Here is an 18,181-nt window from a genome sequence, read left to right as displayed (position 1 = left end):
AGTCGTGGTTCAATTCTCGCGTTGCATGCCATTTGTTCCTTCTAGCACGTACTTGTCTCTCCACCCCCACCCCTTGTGACTAAAGCTTCACAGCAATTTAATTTGCTCCTGCGAAGCTCTGCAATGAGTACGATGAAACTTCTCTAAAATTTGGGCTCACAGAATTTTAAAATACCACGTCACCGTTTCTAAAATAGAATGCCTAGCCCAGCCGTAACCTACATGCACTTAATCCAGCCAGCAACTGAACTTGAATACGACCGGTTTTGTTAAACTTCACATCACACAGGCAGAGATTTCGTGGCAGTCAATGGTGATTTCAGTTTTTACAGTCAAGTGCATAATTACAACTCCTTACGTATTACATCTAGGTCATGAATGAAATTTTCACCCAGCTGATATTATGTCGAACAAAGAGGCTGATGCAGACGGAGGCGAAACGCTATCCTGCTAGCCATTATACCCCGTTGCGCTGTCTCCAGCCACAGCGTGTCTGCGTAACACATTTCGACGGTGGCACTGATAATAGACAGAAAACAACCGAGTGCTGGTGAAATTGACAGCGCAGGAGACACGTAACGCCAATTCTACATGTCCTTCGGCTGTCACAAGAAAAGCATGCCTGTAGAGAGAACGACCACATTTCTGGCTGTCACTTTGGAGGACAGACACTGGCGACCGCACGACACGATGGTCCAACGAGCTGCGCCGTTCAGACCTAGGGAGGTGTTGTCACAAGCGGAGAAGGCATTTGGACAAGGCCGCGAACCGTTGTCTGGAACCTCGGCTTTACGACATCGGTTTTTCTGAGGAGGAATTTGGATACCCGTGCAAGCTGACACTGACGTAGCTTTCAGTGTTGAAATAAGTGCCTTCTGCTTTCCTTTGGTTAGTTTAAATACAAACGAAATGGGTCGAAGCAAACGCTGGTAATTAATGGCGTGGACAGACGTTCTGCCTCAGACAATTGCGATACCTCTGATGGTGAGAGTATGCGTGCAAATAGAATCAACGGACATCCGAGCAGCCAATTTTGCTGTATTATTGAGCAATCAGCCTTAAGTGCTCGAAATATAGCTTCCTAAAAGTCTGTATACAATCTAATGCTGGGAAAGTTTTCGTCCAAAACATTTAACAGTGCGGGTCTGGTTTGGTTTGGCTTATGGGGTTTAAAGAACGAAAGCGACTCGGGATAAGAGGGACGACAAAGTGAAGGGGTCCGGAAATTTCGATCGCCTGGGGCCCTATAGCGTGCATTGACCTCGCACAGTACATGTGCGTACTATGTTCACTAAATTCCCACTGAAAATTCACAAGACACAGTATTCGTGGCAGCGGCCGTAGGGCCTCAGCGGTTATGGTGGCCGCGCTTCCGACCCGAAAGACGTGGGTTCAATTCTGGCCACGCCGGTCACATTTAAATGGAGGCGAAACGCTAGGGGCCCATGTACTCTGCAATGTCGGTGCACGTAAAAGAAACCCAGGCGGTCGAAATTATCCAGAGCCCTCCACTACGCGGTCCCTCGTAGCCTCGGTCGCTTTATGACGTTAAACCCCTTAAAACAGGAACCAACAATTGTGCTGCATAAGTAGGTCATTTTCTTTTCTTCCATGAAGTTCAATTAAAAATGGCAGCAAGCAAACAGTATTATGAGGTAGTGTTTATTTTTTTTTGTCCTCCAGAAGTAACTTACCTGACTATGAAAACCAGCAGCGCAGCGGTCGAGTTTTCGCGTCCTCGGCGCGGAGAGCTGAATACCTTTGTCCAATCGCGGCGCAGAATGAAATTTTTTCTGCACTTGTGACGTCTAGTCTTTCTTGAAGTCCTAATAAGGCAATGGGTAAACAATTCTTTCATACAAAATGAACATCTTAAGTAGACCTTGAATTTTTTTGCATAACTTATGTTCACGGACGTTGCGTTTTTGTCTGAGCCACTACAAACGTAGTGATAAAAACAGCACAAGGTGCCTGTCCTCAGTATCCCCTTATGGCCCGAGTGAAACAATTATGCAAACTATTTACTTTCTCTTTGCCGTAGCATAGAGACTCACGATAACGCATATGGCCTCCTCGGAAATCTCACCCCTTTAGTTGCTGCGCTTCAAATGCTTGGGGCTCAGTAGACAAAGTGGTAACGCTAACAGCAATGTTTACCTGATGCATAAATCGCTCCTCGAAAGCACACTCGAAAGAAAATCCCCAATGCCTTTGGTTGCACATGTGAGGCTCTCGTGTCCATTAAAATAAACGAGGCAAAGTCGCTTTAAGTACAATTTTTGAGATAAAGTATTTTCAACTAGAGTGCCTAACTACTACAGAAGACCGTTCAATTGAAACGACGGAAAAAGAAGCGCAGATATGTTACATGACCAAGATCAGGTTTTGTATCTGGACTGCACGTATACTAGTACACATCGACACAAAAAGCAACCTGTCATTAAACTGACACTAAATACAACTTCACACTGTTTCAGTTTTTAGTACAAGCTGATTTTAATGACAGTTCTTGGTAAGTTCATGTTTGTCCGGCAGCACTAAAAACAAACCCTGCCGAGAAATCGTATGTACACGTCATAACGACCACAAAAACAATTTAGGGTCATTGTTTCTGCTTTGCAAAACTGGAAGCCGCAAACAAGGAGGTCAACAGGCTGGCTAAACTAGTTCTGGTGACATGTCAAAGTCCGGTCTGTCCTTGCCATTTTGAAGGGTATATTAGAATCGCTTGACAAACCGACGCAGATCAGACGTTGGTGATTACGACACAGTGCCTGCAAATGTTATGAATTTGAGTGTTTATATGCTTGTATTTTGTTTTTTTTTCCCACCCTGCGCTGATCTGTACTAAATCGCAGTATTGTTTTAAATAAATAAATAAAAAAGCTCGGCGGAAAACGCAGTACTTTAGCGGAGACGTACTTCACTCACCACATCATTTTTATATCTTGCATTCGTTTCGTTTCTGGACTTTTCTCTGGTAAATCACTCTGACATCCACCTTTCCCTTGTCCTTTCTGCATTTACGAAGTTTTAAGGTTTTTATCCTATTTTCTCCATAGTTGGAAGCTGAAAGATAACGTCTTGTACCTCACTTGTGTTATGCCAATTCAGAAATTTACACAACAGCGGGAGGCTGGAAGGCGGAAAGAACAGAAGCCAATAGACATCTGTGAGGGAATGAAAAACTGTACGCGCATGCTTCTTTACTGTAAAAAAAAATTAGTGGAATTACTCTATTACATGGATGGTGTAAGATTGGTGACTGCCATGCGGTGTCTGTGCGAGTTTCTTTTTTGTCAATAATTGCTTAAAGACAATGAGAAACACAAGTGTTGACAGGAAAATCAGCATGGAAATATAAGCAATATGGGCTAAGTGGGTTTCCTTGCAATCTTCGGCGTGAAAGATTTCGAAACGTGCTTCAAGGCAGCATTTGAACTCTTAACGCGCGTCACCTTTAACGAACGCAATTCGCTAAAACAATGGCATTAAATAGATGAACGGCTCTAATGGGAGGTGTCTGGCAAGCGAGTTTGTGCCACACCATCTACCAGGACCCTCAAGTAGACGCATAAACTGCTCAACAATATCCTAGGGTTCCATTCCACTTCACTGAGGCCCCCCAAGACCCATTTTTCAATCCCTAGTGTTTTTTACTTCTTTCAAAAAGGGCATTTGCCGCCCCTAGAAACACACGTAACGCAACAGGTATATTTTTATGTTTACCACAAGGGAACCTGCAAACGCCGATAGATGCTGCACTAACATTGGCAGTGAAGGACCACCGTTACCATGCTACAGTTCCTGAGTACATGCAGTTCCTACTCTCGAACTTACTAGTGTTGAAGCGCTTACAAAATAAAGAGGATACATCAAATATTCCATTTCGCTAAGCACTTTGGACTTTCAATGCTTTTCAGCACGTAGACAAAGCTAGCGAACTGAAGAATGCTTTCGCCAGGTTTTCTCACCTTGTCCCACGGCTAATGAGAGGAACCGAGCGCAACAGAACGAGTTTTCATCTGGAAACCAAGCCCTTTCTATCGTTAATACTTGACCCTTCTCTGCGGCCCGTACGATATTTTTATTTAAAACGGACAAATGTTCCAAACTAAGAATACGCAATTGAAAGCAACCCAATCAGTTTAGGTTGGAACGCAAATCCCTTTAACATTTACACAGTCGGTGGTAAAAAAGCATCCTATGCTTGCGACATTGAGAAGACTTTGTGGCATCAAAGGAGCGCTCTTGAAACTATGTGTTCGGGTAGGTTTTTCTATGAAGAACGTGCGGCTGGCAACATAGAAGAAAATCGCGTAATAAACGGCATTCTATGTCGCCAATTGGAGGCATGTATTGTCAAGATTACTATTTCAATAAAAAAATAATAGATTGCAATTGTTACTCAACATAAAAGGAAAATTCAGTTACAGTAATAAACCTGAGCCACAAAACGAATGAGTCTTCGTTGCTTGCAGCAAGCTCTAATCAAAAGGGGCACATAATGATATTTCAGTTCTTATAGGTAAGATCATACGAATTGAATTCTAGAATTTCGTTAGCTATGAAAAATACACCTTGCAGAAAATAATAGCGAACACCGAATTGGGGGCACCAAATTGTAATTTTGAAAACAAACAAATCATTGTGTTTTGGAATTAAAATGTTCTCCACTAATTTATCGTTGAACTTATCGTTATCTTTTAGCAGGTAGCTTGTGGTTGCATTCATTATATATAATTTCAAATTATTGAGGGCTATTAAACAATTTGGCTACGTACTCATAGCATCAGCGGTGCTTTATGGATCCCTGCTTTTATTTGTTCTCTATTACGCAAGTATTATACGCTGATGTTCAGCAGCATACTTTTTCGTCACGTGGGTATTATAAATTTGAAGCTAAGAGGCCCTGCTTCTAAAAAGTTGGTGATAATTAATCGACTTTTTTTAACAAGGCTTCTGGAAAATTTCTCTCAAATGTACCTGCACCATTTTAAAGCGACACCTCCTAAAGGCACGGTTCTCGGCTCTAAGCTATTCTAACATATCAGACTGACTGATCAGCAGTCAGGGACGTAACTCACCTTGTGATTGCAACGCACGGTGGGAATAAGCCAAATAATGCTCCCAACGCAGTGACGTCACGAGTTGCACTTAATGAAGTCACGCTACTTCAATAGAGATGAAGGCAAATAACGAAGAATAAGCTACGTTAGGTTTACTACCGCGAAGAGCTATCACTGAATCTAGGTGTACACAGTGGTTAACGTTTAATTGCGTTTTGTTTAATCTTTGAATTCAAAAAGAAAAGTCCGTTGCTGTGTTCGAGACAACTGTGGCGAGTTGCTTTTTTTATTTATTGTGGTCAATTTTTGTTTATCAAAATATTTATGTTTTCTTTTTCTACACTTTGTATCTCCAGATTTCGTTATTTTATTGGTACTACTAATCTGTGCCAATAGCGCGTCATTATGCAGCTTTTGCACGAATAAATCTTTCCTACGCATGTCATTAAAAAAGCCTGCGCTGGAGTACTACTAATAAGTAGTGTTTGGAGCGCTTTATTTTGTATGTGGACAACCACACGTTAGTTATATCGTTGCAATATGTTTCCTATTTTCCTTGAAGCGACTTCCTCAAAAAACTACCCATCACCTACCAGTCGGTTTCTTTACATAGCATAAACCGAAATCCCGTGGCAGCATCGCATATATAACACTGTTTTCAACAAAATTCGAAACGAAAAACCAGTTTATTTTTCTCGTGATGCGCAACTTTTTGCTTATATCATACAATGTGATACTTTCGCAGTTAACGCAAAAAAAGGTGATTGACCTTCTCTATTTTGTTAGCCATCCTAATCACCCACAAATAAACTGCTAGCCATCTTCGTTCAAGTTTATTTATAGCCAAGGCACCAAAAGAACTTCCGCGGCGCATTACCCCCTCAGACAACTTTGAACAAGCGACTGATGCTTGTGTGCATTACATATGCAAATTAAGATGCCAGATATAAAGAAGGACTTGACAAGCAGATTCCCGAACAGCTCTTGCGCTGCAAATGTCGGCGAGCGTATTCATGACTATATTTCAGAATAGAAACTAATTTATTCTAAAGGCACATACTTGGTTCCCGTTCAAGTCGCGTCAAAGAGGAAATACACTCTTAGACAGGTTGCTCTCGTAGAAAGTAAACAAAAGACAGCGATAAATACCTGCAAGTCGTGAGTTTAGAAAACATCTGGAGACAGCATTTTTTCTCATACATAAAACATCACATATTCCGATCAGAACACTACTAACGCCTCCTTTGGCACGACAAAAATGCACGGATGTTGGCGAACACACATCCCGCTCAGGCCGGCAGCTTTTCGACTGTGTATATTGCGCTAAGCTGCCTACGAACTCAATTGCATTCCCCTTCCTGTGTATTTTTTTTGTTTAGCCTGCTTTTGCTTAGAATTTTGGCCACCTTCATTAAACCTCGTCCGTGACATTCGTCGGTCAGCTTTTTTGGCGGCGTCATGTTCGATTAAGACTACGAAAAAAAACGTTCCTCGAATTCGGAATTTCGAAGCTGCGCCGAATGATTTCGTCTGCGAGGCATGGCTGGCAAAGTAGCTTAAGAAAAAAAAATATTATGAAGTGTGTTCGGTATGCGTATGAGCACGGCTCCAAGTAACTAGTACATTGAGGCAGCTTTGCGCAATTAATATTTTTCCCACCAAGACGCGTTAACGATTCCTTGAGTCGCGTTGAAAACGCGTTAGAAATATCAAAGAGCAGTTTTTTCTCAACACCACTGCAGTATAGACTCCCTTTATCTAAACCTGTTAGGCAGAACGAGTGTACATAAAGAATTAGCTCTGTAGAAGGGAGATTACATTGACTAGGAGTTAATTTTAGCTCATTAAAGTCCTGTTAATTAAGTAAAATTTGTTTGCACTTTGTTCAGAAAATATTAACTTTTTAACTGATACTGAGTAGGTAAGAAAAACCCACCTATCTTGCCATAGTGTCCCAGTCCCCCTGGCGGCACGTTACTGAAGTGGCGCCTTGACCTACATATCCCGCCCAACCAAACAGCTAGCAAACAGAGATGCGTCCAGCAATTTCCCGCATCCTCGCCTGCGTCTGATGATCACAGATCCGCGCTGCCGTTACTTATTCGACCTGGATAAACAGGATCGAGACGAACCTTCGTGACTCCGTCTCGCCACACTTATCGCGTCCAGCCTAGAACTTCCTGCTCGTGCACACAAATACTTCCCCCGCATTTCTCATCCCGGTCAATGGCTCAGACCATAGATAAGGCGAAGATCTTCCTAGAGCCCTCTAATAAAGCGATGAGTAAATATGCACGCCCCCATCACGACGTTCATTTCCCAAGAGAACGTTCAGAAGGGTCAAGAACTTAAGCCCCCGTAACGCTCAAGATTCAATCTTGCGCTACCACTTCTGGGCCAGCACGTGCCTGACCTTGCTTGAGTGGGCTTCGTGTCAATAAAGGAATGCTGTGAACTTGCATCTCTACTCACAGATGAAGGCAGTTATATTATCCTTGCTCAATTTCATGTACAGGGACATTTTTCTTACTAGTAAGCGTATAAGGCTGTCCTCGCCCCAAGCAAACGCTGCTTACGTTGCAGCTTTGCCGCCTGATATACAGCCCAAAACTTATCTCCCTTAGCTCATACTAGTTCTTTCCCTTCCGGGATTCCTTTCAAGATGGCGACCGGTCATATATGTCAAATTGATGTAAAATCTTGCAAAATGTGACTCCCATCACGTGACCGCGCACATGCAGTCGTCGGATCAGCACGGCACGCCGGTTTACTTCTTACGCTGGCTGCTGCTACTGCTGTTATTGCTTCAGTAAAAATGAAAAGAAAAGTGCACGGGCCTGCCCACTGGCTCAAGCTGAGGCAAAACCGCTGAAAGTACACGGGTCTGCCCACTGGCTCAAGCTGAGCTATAACCGCTGAAAGTACACGAGTCTGCCCGCTGGCTCAAGCTGAGCCACAACCGCTGCCACGTGCTGAAAGTAGGAGAGTCGAATGATAGAGACGAAGCATAAGGAAAGACGCGCGCGCGCTATATCCTGGACCGATCCCAGAGGCAGTGCAATACCGGGCCGACCCGTGCCAGTGGTTTTTAGCACTCCGCAATATTTTTCGAATATAATATATTGGGTTCAGATGGGACCCGTAGCAAATATTAAGTCAGAACAAACCAACCAACCGCCACTTTTTTTCTTTATTGCATGAATATACAATAAAATATCATAGTTGCCATGCCCCTTGGCAGACAACCGTCTATAATGGACCTTCATTAAAACACGTTGGTCCGTCAGACTCAATACATCATCCACATAGTACTGCTGCTTCAGGACTTCTCTTAATTTATACATATGTTCGACAAAATAATCACATACCAATCGTGCATCGAAGTCACAATGTCTAAAAGCCATTCTACTCCTCCAAATGCTCTGAAGGCCCAATAACATAATCTGGTCATACTGTGCAACATATTTTTCAGTGGTCAGGTACCGAATTCCACGCGGTGTCAATGGCAAGTCTTTTTTTTACGGTGCTTTGCAAAACATCCCAGTAGAACACCGCATCCTAACAATCCAGGAACACATGTTCTACCGTCTCTGGCTTTCTACACAAGAGACAGTTTGAGCTCCAAAGAACAAAACGGCCCCATTCCTCTAGCGATGTTTTTACTGGTAGGGTTCCTGTATGCAATTTGAAAAAGAATGTTTTAACACCAGGCGCAACAGTCATCTTCTTAACTCTCCTGAGAACATCTTTTCCAGGGCCTTCCCCGTATAAAGTTCTGTACAGTGGAGCTGGAAACAACTGCTCAACAAGATCCTTGCATAGTCGCTTCGGCGTTACACTCGCTAAATTCTCTAGAGAAAACCGCACTTGCAAAAACCTGAATGATCAGACCACCTGCCGCAGGAAGCAAGACACTGTCTACCTTCGAGCATTGCACGAAGAGACAATGAATTGTGGTGGTTGGTTGGTTATGCTATCTAGTGCACAACCAACCAACCACCACATCCACCTCTTATGCTTGTCTGTCCGTTGCTGCTAGGAAGAAAGAAACTGAAAGTGCACAGGCCTACTCACTGGCTCAAGCCGAGCCACAATCGCTACCACTTGCAGATAGTAGGAGAATTGAAAGATGGAATAGAAAGACAGGATAGTAAAGACGCGCTAAAGACAAAGCCGATCCCGGAGGTAGTGCAATACCGGGCCAACCGGTGGCGGGAGTGAAGCATCCTTGAAACTCTCCGCCACATTTCCAAAAATAAGTCCAATTTGGTCCGTAACAGATACTCTACGGGGTCCGGACCTCCCTTATGCTGGCGTTCCGCTATATACGTACCATCTGAGGGAGCGCCACACTGGCGCCACTTGAGGTCGCCATTGGTGACAAAATTGTGGCCTTCCCATTTGGCGCAGAGGATTCGGAGTGGTGGCAAACAAATTAGCACGATCTTGCGCACAAACGTTATTAGTCTACTTAAAGCCTGGTGCGCGTGAGGGATTCGTACCGACGACCTTTGGTGTTCGAAACTGCAACAGAAGGCGACCTTCAGGGGGCTGTGGCTGGCGAAGCAGTGGTCGCAGAGGGATGCGGATGGTACCAATCGAATCGTCGTTTCGTTGTTTGCAAACTACGAGTTTGGCCTCAAACAACTTAGCTAACGCTGTTCATTTGATTTCGCATTCGTGACCCATTTAATTCTTAAATAGTCCCGCGTCAGATCAAAATGTGGGTTAAACACCTTAGGCACCAATCGAAACCGTTTTGCATCCGGTCATGCATACGAATCATTGTGATGAACCGAGCGTAGTTATGACGGGTGGGAGCAAGGGTGCAGCTGTAAATGCTTTGCTTACACGCCCTCGAAAGACAAAAAAAGTAGGTATGTTTTCTCGATCTTAATCCCTTGTGAGGTATTTTTTGATTATGCATCGTACTTTTCTTTTGCCTGCCTCATTGCATGTTTTGGAGAAAACGAAATTGCTTCGTTTTTCGTGCAGCATTAAAAGGGCAGAAACTTATTCACTCGAAAAGAAGCCTGAAGTGACATTACCGTAAATTTTTCCCAAGACAAAAGGCTTAACCGGGAACCATGGAGGTACTTTAAAAATCTATAATGATACATCTGCTGGATTTAGAGTTTATATCGTTAAAAAAGTTTGAACTAGCTCGAATTTTCTCTGTCGAAGCTCCTCATGAGTAAAGTGTCGTTAAAAAATTCAAGCCGCATATCTTTCGCACTAATTTTGGACACGGCGGCAGTGGTACGTGATCTACATATATATATATATATATATATATATATATATATATATATATATATATATATATATATATATATATATATATATATATATATATATATATATATATATATATATATATATATTGTCACCGGCGAAAATACAGAGAACAAAGCTGTTCACTCGGGCGAGGTTTGCCAACACCGCCGCGCTCGTTCTGGACAAAGAAGACGTTCGGCCACACACTCGGGAACACAGTTCGACCTCCAGGTGGCGCCGGCAGAAAGTCAGCAGCGTGGCATTGCCCCTCCCATCTAAGAGGCATCGACTCGATGCCGCACGCGAGGGGAAGAAAAAAAAATAAGGCGAAAGGAAATGGCGGGGTGGGTCCGGGGCTAACGGAAATAAAACGGCTTCATTCGCGCCACGTGGACGACCTCGGACGTCGGGTGTCGAGAGGACCGGACAGTTCCTTGAGGGAGCACCTCGTAGGTCACCGCGCTGAGGCGGCGTAAGACCTGGTACGGACCAAAGTAACGGCGAAGAAGCTTCTCGGAGCGCCCTCGCAAACGGATTGGGCTCCACACCCAGACTTGGTCACCGGGTGTGTAAATCACCTCTCTGCGGCGGAGGTTGTAACCCTTGGCGTCGCGTTGTTGTTGGCACCGGATTCGCTGTCGAGCAACTTGGCGAGCAACTTCGGCGTCACGGACAAATTGGTCGGCATCCACGACAGAAGAGGGAGTAGGATCCGGAAGAAGCATGGCGTCCAGCATGGTCAAGGCTTCGCGACCGTGCACCAAATGGAAAGGAGTGAAGCGCGTCGTTTCGTGAAGCGCAGTGTTGTACGCGAACGTTATGTAAGGAAGTATCCGGTCCCAGTTCGCGTGGTCATCGTCGACATACATAGAAAGCATATCGGCAATCCTTTCTTCTTTCACTCCCTCTCTTATCCCTCCCCTTACGGCGCGGTTCAGGTGTCCAACGATATATGAGACAGATACTGCGCCATTTCCTTTCCCCAAAAAACCAATTATTATTATTATTAATTGTCTTGTTAAGCCGCTCAGTCAGTCCGTTGGTTTGCGGATGGTAAGCTGTTGTCTTTCGATGGCTGGTGCCACTGAGTCGAAGTACCTCGTTCGTAAGTGCCGACGTAAACGGGGTTCCCCTGTCAGTTAATACGACCGTTGGAGCTCCGTGACGAAGCACAATGTTATGAATAAAAAAACTTGCGACTTCGGCGGCGGTACCACGGGGAAGAGCCTTGGTCTCACAGTAGCGGCTGAGATAGTCAGTGGCAACAGCAATGTACCGGTTACCCATGGAAGACGCCGGAAACGGACCGAGTAAGTCCATGCCGACCTGTTGAAATGGGAGGCGCGGGGGATCGATAGGCTGCAGTAGCCCGGCTGGTTTAGTCGGTGGCGTCTTCCGGCGCTGACATTCTCGGCAGGTTCGGACGTAACGGCGGACAACCGCAGCAAGCTTGGGCCAGTAGTACTTGGTGCGTATGCGCGCCAACGTGCGGGAAAACCCGATATGGCCCGAAGAAAGGTCGTCGTGGCACGCGCGCAGAACTTCGTCACGAAGCGCAGCTGGCACTGCAAGCAGATAGACAGTGTCCGTTGGGCCGTAGTTCTTTTTGTAGAGTACCCCATCGCGCAAGCAAAACGATGACAGTCCGCGCTTGAAGAGCCGAGGTGGAGATGGGGCGATTCCTTCAAGGTATTCTATGAGGGGCAGCAGGTCAGAATCGGCCCTTTGTTGTTGGGCAAGGGTGGACGTGGTGAGAGCACCAAGAAAAGCGGAATCGTCGTCGGACTCGTCAGTGGGGCACAGGATTGGGGCGCGGGATAGACAGTCAGCATCGCTGTGTTTCTGGCCAGACTTGTGCACGATGGTGACATCAAATTCTTGTAACCGAAGACTCCATCGAGCAAGCCGCCCCGAGGGATCCTTCAGGTTCGCCAACCAACAGAGTGAATGGTGGTCGCTCACGACCCGAAACGGGCGGCCATACAAGTACGGACGAAATTTGGTAACGGCCCACAGCACAGCTAGACATTTCTTTTCCGTTGTGGAATAATTGACTTCTGAACGGGACAAAGTGCGACTGGCGTAAGCAATCACGCGTTCTAGACCATCCTGCCGCTGAACAAGGACCGCGCCGAAGCCAACGTTACTAGCATCAGTGTTCAGTTCAGTGTCGGCCTCTTCGTCGAAGTGGCCAAGCACAGGCGTACACTGCAGACGGGACTTGAGTTCTGTGAAGGCGCTGTCCTGGTCTTGGCCCTAGATGAAGGGTTCAGAATCCTTCGTCAGGCGGGTCAAAGGCTCTGCTAGCCGGGAGAAATTGGGAACAAACCGGCGATAGTACGCGCAGAGGCCCAAGAAACGACGCAGGCTCCGTTTGTCTGTTGGCTTAGGGAAGGCAGCTACGGCGGCCGTCTTTTCGGGATCTGGACTAACACCTCGTGCGCTGACAATGTGACCAAGAAACTTCAGCTCTTGAAATGCAAAGTGACATTTCTCTGGCTTGAGAGAGAGACCAGCGGAACGTATGGCCTCGAAAACAGCACGCAAGCGTTTCAGGTGCTCATCAAACGTGTCAGAGAAGATCACGACATCGTCAAGATATACGAGGCATGTCTACCACTTCAGACCGGACAGCACGGTGTCCATCATTCGTTGGAACGTGGCAGGGGCCGAGCACAAGCCAAAAGGGAGTACTTTAAACTCGTATAAACCGTCAGACGTAATAAAGGCGGTCTTCTTTCGGTCGCGTTCGTCGACCTCTATTTGCCAATACCCACTGCGGAGGTCAAGGGATGAAAAGAAGGTGGCATGGCGCAGGCGGTCTAGGGAATCATCAATGCGGGGCAGAGGGTACACATCTTTTTTCGTGACGGTATTCAGGCGCCTGTAATCGACGCAGAACCTGAGGGTGCCATCTTTCTTCGTGACGAGAACAACAGGCGATGCCCAGGGGCTCGTGGAAGGTTGGATGACGTCGTCCTGGAGCATCTGTGTAACTTGGCGGCGGATGGCATCGCGTTCTTTGGAAGACACGCGATAAGGGCGCTGGCAAATTGGTCTTTGGTCGTCAGCAACGACAATGCGATGCTTGGTAAGCGGCGTCTGTCGGACCTTGGAAGTTTCCGCAAAACAGTCGCGGAAGGAATAGATTAGGCTTTGCACGCAGTTTTTCTGACTGGCCGAGAGGTGCGGGTTCACGTCAGTCGGAATGGCTGTAGCCGTCGCGTCGGCGAGGTCTGACGTGGTGGATAAAGAGCACTGCCTCGTACACTCTCCAAGCTCGTCAAAATAAGCGACGACTTCTGACTTCGTCAAATGTTGCGGTTCACGAGTAAAGTTCGTGACTAAGATTTCGGTACGACCATTGGCAAGGTCTACTAGGCCTCGGGCGACACAAACTTGCCGAGCGAGTAGCAGGGACATGTTCGCTTCAGCAATGCCAAGAGCGCCGGTGCTGTCAGTACACTCGACTGTGACGAACTTGCTGGCTCGCGGAGGGATTGTTATGTGGTCGTCACATATGCGCAACATTACAGGGCTCGGTGGTTGTGTTAACGGCTCGCTGGGCGGAAAAAGATACCATGAGTTCCTGAAGGTTTATGATCGCACCATACTCGTGAAGGAAATCCATGCCCAGTATGAGGTCCTTTGAACAGTCAGCTAACACGGCAAAGGAGCCGGTGAAAGGAAGACCACGGATTTGGATGCGGCAAGTGCAGACGCCGATTGGTGTCACGACATGGCCACCGGCAGTGCGGATCACGGGTCCACACCAAGGCGTCAGAACCTTACGGAGTGTCATGGCTAGCTCCCTGCTCATCACAGAAAAATAAGCGCCGGTATCGACGAGTGCGGTCAGTTCATAACTGTCGACGGTTACTACAATTTCAGCGGAAACTAATCGTTCGCAGCACGTCGGTGAGGTCGTCGGATCGGGTCCTTGACGCTCGGGCCGTCGCGTCCAATCGTCGGGTGGAGGCTGTTGACTTCGTGCAGCGGCGGCGGCCCTACCCCCGGAGGACGCCGTCTTCAGTTTTCCCGCCGAGGGGACGTGCCTCCGAACTGACCGGAGGTTGAGGGCCGACTGGGCGTAGCAAAGCGCCTTGGGGATGGCGATCGCGACTGTCGCCGCTGTGAGGTCGGGGGCGGCACTTGAGAGTTCAGGTACTCCTCTATGTCCCGCGGTCTTTCACCATAGCGCGGTCGAGGCGCGTCCGGTGGGAATCCTCTCAGACCCATCCGCCGGTACGGGCAATTCCGCAGAACATGGCCGGGCTCCCCGCAGTGGTAGCAGAGCGAACGATCGTTGAACGTTCGCCACACGTACGCTTTGCGGAATGGAGGGCACGGGTCCTGCTGCTGCTCGATGGGACGCACGTAACGATGGGGTGGTGGTTGTTCGGCAACGGGGCGAAACGCTTGCGGCGCCGAGGCAGGTCGGCGCAGGGCATCGCTGTAGGACATTACGTGCGGCTCCGAAAGGGGTGCTGGGGGTGGCTGCACCACTCGCCGGATTTCGTCACGGAGAACATCGCCTGTCGAAGGTACGCTTTCTGACGGAGCACTCAAGTGGAGGTGTCGCAGTTCTTCGCGGACAATGCTCCGCACAAGCGCTCGCAGCGCCTCATCCCCGGGGCCTGGCAAGGACGTGCAGTACTGAGCGGCCGCTACATTTGCCTGACGGCCGTATTGGGCACTCCGTTCCTGCAAGGGACGTTCTATGGTCGTCGCTTCCTTGGCAAAGGCAGCGACAGTTCTCGGAGGGTCGCGCATGAGGCCAGCGAACAGCTGCTCCTTTACCCCACGCATAAGGTGCCTCACCTTTGTAGCTTCGGGTATGGCTGGGTCGGCCCGATTGAAGAGGCGGGTCATGTCCTCAATAAACATGGCCACGCTCTCGTTGGACTGCTGTGACCTGGAGCGAAGGGCAAGTTCGGCATTCTCCTTTCGCTCGCTCGAACTGAACGTGGCGAGCACCTCGCGGCGAAAAGCTGCCCAGTTAGAGAAGGACGCCTCGTGGTTCTCGAACCACGTTTTCGCCGAGTCTTGCAGTGCGAAGTACACGTTCAGCAGCTTTCGCTCGTCGTCCCATTGGTTGAACGCGGCCACACGGTCAAAACCGGCCAACCAATCTTCTACATCCTCGAACCGGCCGCCGTGGAAGGATGGTGGCGACCGAGGTGCAAGAAAGACGAACGGCGGGGCACTGCCGAAGGACTGACCTGTCTGGCTGCCAGTGGCGGAAGTCATGGCCCGAGCAGGAATCGTGAGTGGCTCAAATTCGGGTTGCAGGCCTCGCAGGCGACGGCTCGCTTTGTGGACAGGTGTGGCGTCTGCTCGTCGGGGAGAAGCGTCAGGGCTATCGTCCCGGTCAGCGTACATGGGATGATACCCAGCACGGCTCCACCAAAAATGTCACCGGCGAAAATACAGAGAACAAAGCTGTTCACTCGGGCGAGGTTTGCCAACACCGCCGCGCTCGTTCTGGACAAAGAAGACGTTCGGCCACGCGCTCGGGAACACAGTTCGACCTCCAGGTGGCGCCGGCAGAAAGTCAGCAGCGTGGCAATATATATATATATATATATATATATATATATATATATATATATATATATATATATATATATATATATATATATATATATATATTAGCAGACAAGGCAAATGAAATAAGGAAGGAAGCCAATATTAAGGAAGCCAACAGTCACCGAAACTAAGGTGCATAGGGGAATGATTTTTTTATTAATTTCTAATGCTAATCAGTTGGTTTTTAAAGAAAATTACTTATAAACCAGCAGAAAAAACAACCATGCCGCCGGTGGGATCCGAACCCACGACCTCCGAATATCACGTCCGGTGCTCTTACCAACTGAGCTACGGCGACGGCTTTCTAATCTGCTGCTTTCGTGGCTATTTTTTTCTGCTTTATCAGCACTGCAGTTCGTTTTGCATAACGCCACGTGTCATATAAAATCGATGTTACACATCCTAACACGCAACAGGATAACATTTTTTCTGGACACATTGAAAGCTCAGCAAACAGGTGACCAACTGTGAATCTGGATATCTTCCCGTCACTGTACTCATGGTGCAAAGTACCCAAAGAAAGAAAAGAAAAACATTAGCAGCTACTGAGCAAAAGCAAGAAAAGAACTAGCTTAAACAGGAGCTGAGATAAATTATGGTGAATTTGAACCCTCCTCTGTATAACTTTACCGAATCTGTAGATAATACGAATCTTTATTTCTGCGTTTCTTCTCAAAACGCTTTTTTTTTGTTATAAATACTGTGTAAGCAAACGTTTCATTTTTAATCTGGTAAAATTTTTTTATCGCACTTAGTACACGTTCTTATACTGTTGCTCCCCGCTCTCTCCGCTGTCAGCTGTTGTAGGTATTCCACTATGATCACACCACAATGATCTCACCACGATGATCCCGCCACGATGATTCCAGACCTGTGGTCCCCTTAAAATCGCCTTCTGGCGGTGCCTTTCGGCCAGCACTGCGAAATACGTCGCCTCATGTGTTTCATCTAAACGCAGAAAACAATGATTAGTATTCGTTGCCAATTCACCTTTTCGAAGTCATCGCATCGACCGTACGGACTTCTGTCATTCACAACGGCGGTCAATCCCTGAAAAGTATCCGCCGTGGACCACCTCAGCAGATAAGTTGAACGCACTGCTCTTGTTGCCGGCGCCGCTGCAAATACAGGCCTTTTTTCCCACAAACTCTACTCTTCTGCACGGTAGAGATCCTCGTGTCCTCTTGACAACCGTGGCAAATCCTCTCTCTCCTCTGTAGAGAACAAAGTTCACCATGCCTCTAATGCAGCCCACAAAACAACATCCGCTTAGTGCTCCCAAGCCAGTGGACTCAGTGAAAGCTTACGTGTGGAGGTTTCGGAAATGGTTTTCACCCCCTGCATTCGGCAAGACTGCAGCAACAGTAACTGCAATGCATCCGCTTTCTTCTTTTCCCTGCTCTACTTGCTAGACAACGCTGCACTTGCGCAGTCATGTACAAGTCAACAGGGACGAAGAAGGACTGCACAACACGAGCGCTTACTTCCAACTAAAGATTTATTGACAAACAAGCACATTAAATACACCCTGCTGCCGGGCTTCAAACTTACAGCACTGCTGACATCAAGTGACCGCACACGAAAACATTATTTCGTTTTTAGTCAGTGAGACAGATGGTACGCTGACGCAGGATGGACCCCCCTTTATAATCAAATCTGTCTCTATTATCTCTCTAACATTCTGACATCTATGCTTGGCCCCTACCCTGCATGCGCTGAAGAATGTGCTTGTTTGTCAATAAATCTTTATTTGGAAGTAAGCGCTCGTGTTGTCCAGTCCTTCTTAGTACCTGTTTTTTGCCCTTGTACATGATTGCAATGCACCAACTCGCCCAAAGGTCTGTGCACTTGCGCAGCCCAGCAATGAGAAATCAGCTATCCCTCTTTCTTTGTGCGTGGCCGCCACCCTAATATTATAAGCATCTTTCATTTATGGCGTCGTATGCCCTGTAGCACCCTGCCACGAATAATAAGCTTCCCACGCCGCAGACTCCAGAGGGCTTCCACAGCTGAACAGAGAAGCTAGCCAGGACTCCTAGAAAAGTTTGCTCGAACCACCGTGCGGTTTCCCGTTGTCCTGGCAATCATGTTCACTCTCGATACCATTGTGCACACCAGGGTGGTCACAAAAATTCTCAGCCTCGTCGGTAAATAGTCCTCAAAAGCCACATCCCGTGAACTATCATGTCATCTCCGCCGGTCGTGTTCATGACTGTCCCTGTCGTGGCATCAAGATCGCCCACTGG

At 47.3% G+C, this 18,181-nt stretch overlaps 1 non-coding gene across 1 annotated transcript; it reads right to left on the bottom strand.

The window, feature by feature from the left end:
* Positions 1–16,159: 16,159 nt before the first annotated feature.
* On the bottom strand, positions 16,160–16,233 carry TRNAS-UGA (transfer RNA serine (anticodon UGA)). Its single transcript has one exon. It is a non-coding gene; the product is annotated as a tRNA-Ser (tRNA).
* Between the last annotated feature and the right edge of the window lie 1,948 nt (positions 16,234–18,181).

Source organism: Amblyomma americanum, chromosome 11 (assembly GCF_052857255.1).
Source record: "Amblyomma americanum isolate KBUSLIRL-KWMA chromosome 11, ASM5285725v1, whole genome shotgun sequence".
In the NCBI taxonomy this organism is placed as follows: Eukaryota; Metazoa; Arthropoda; class Arachnida; order Ixodida; family Ixodidae; genus Amblyomma; species Amblyomma americanum.
The sequence above is the reverse complement of the archived record's forward strand: the minus strand, read 5'-3'. Positions and strand labels throughout refer to the sequence as shown.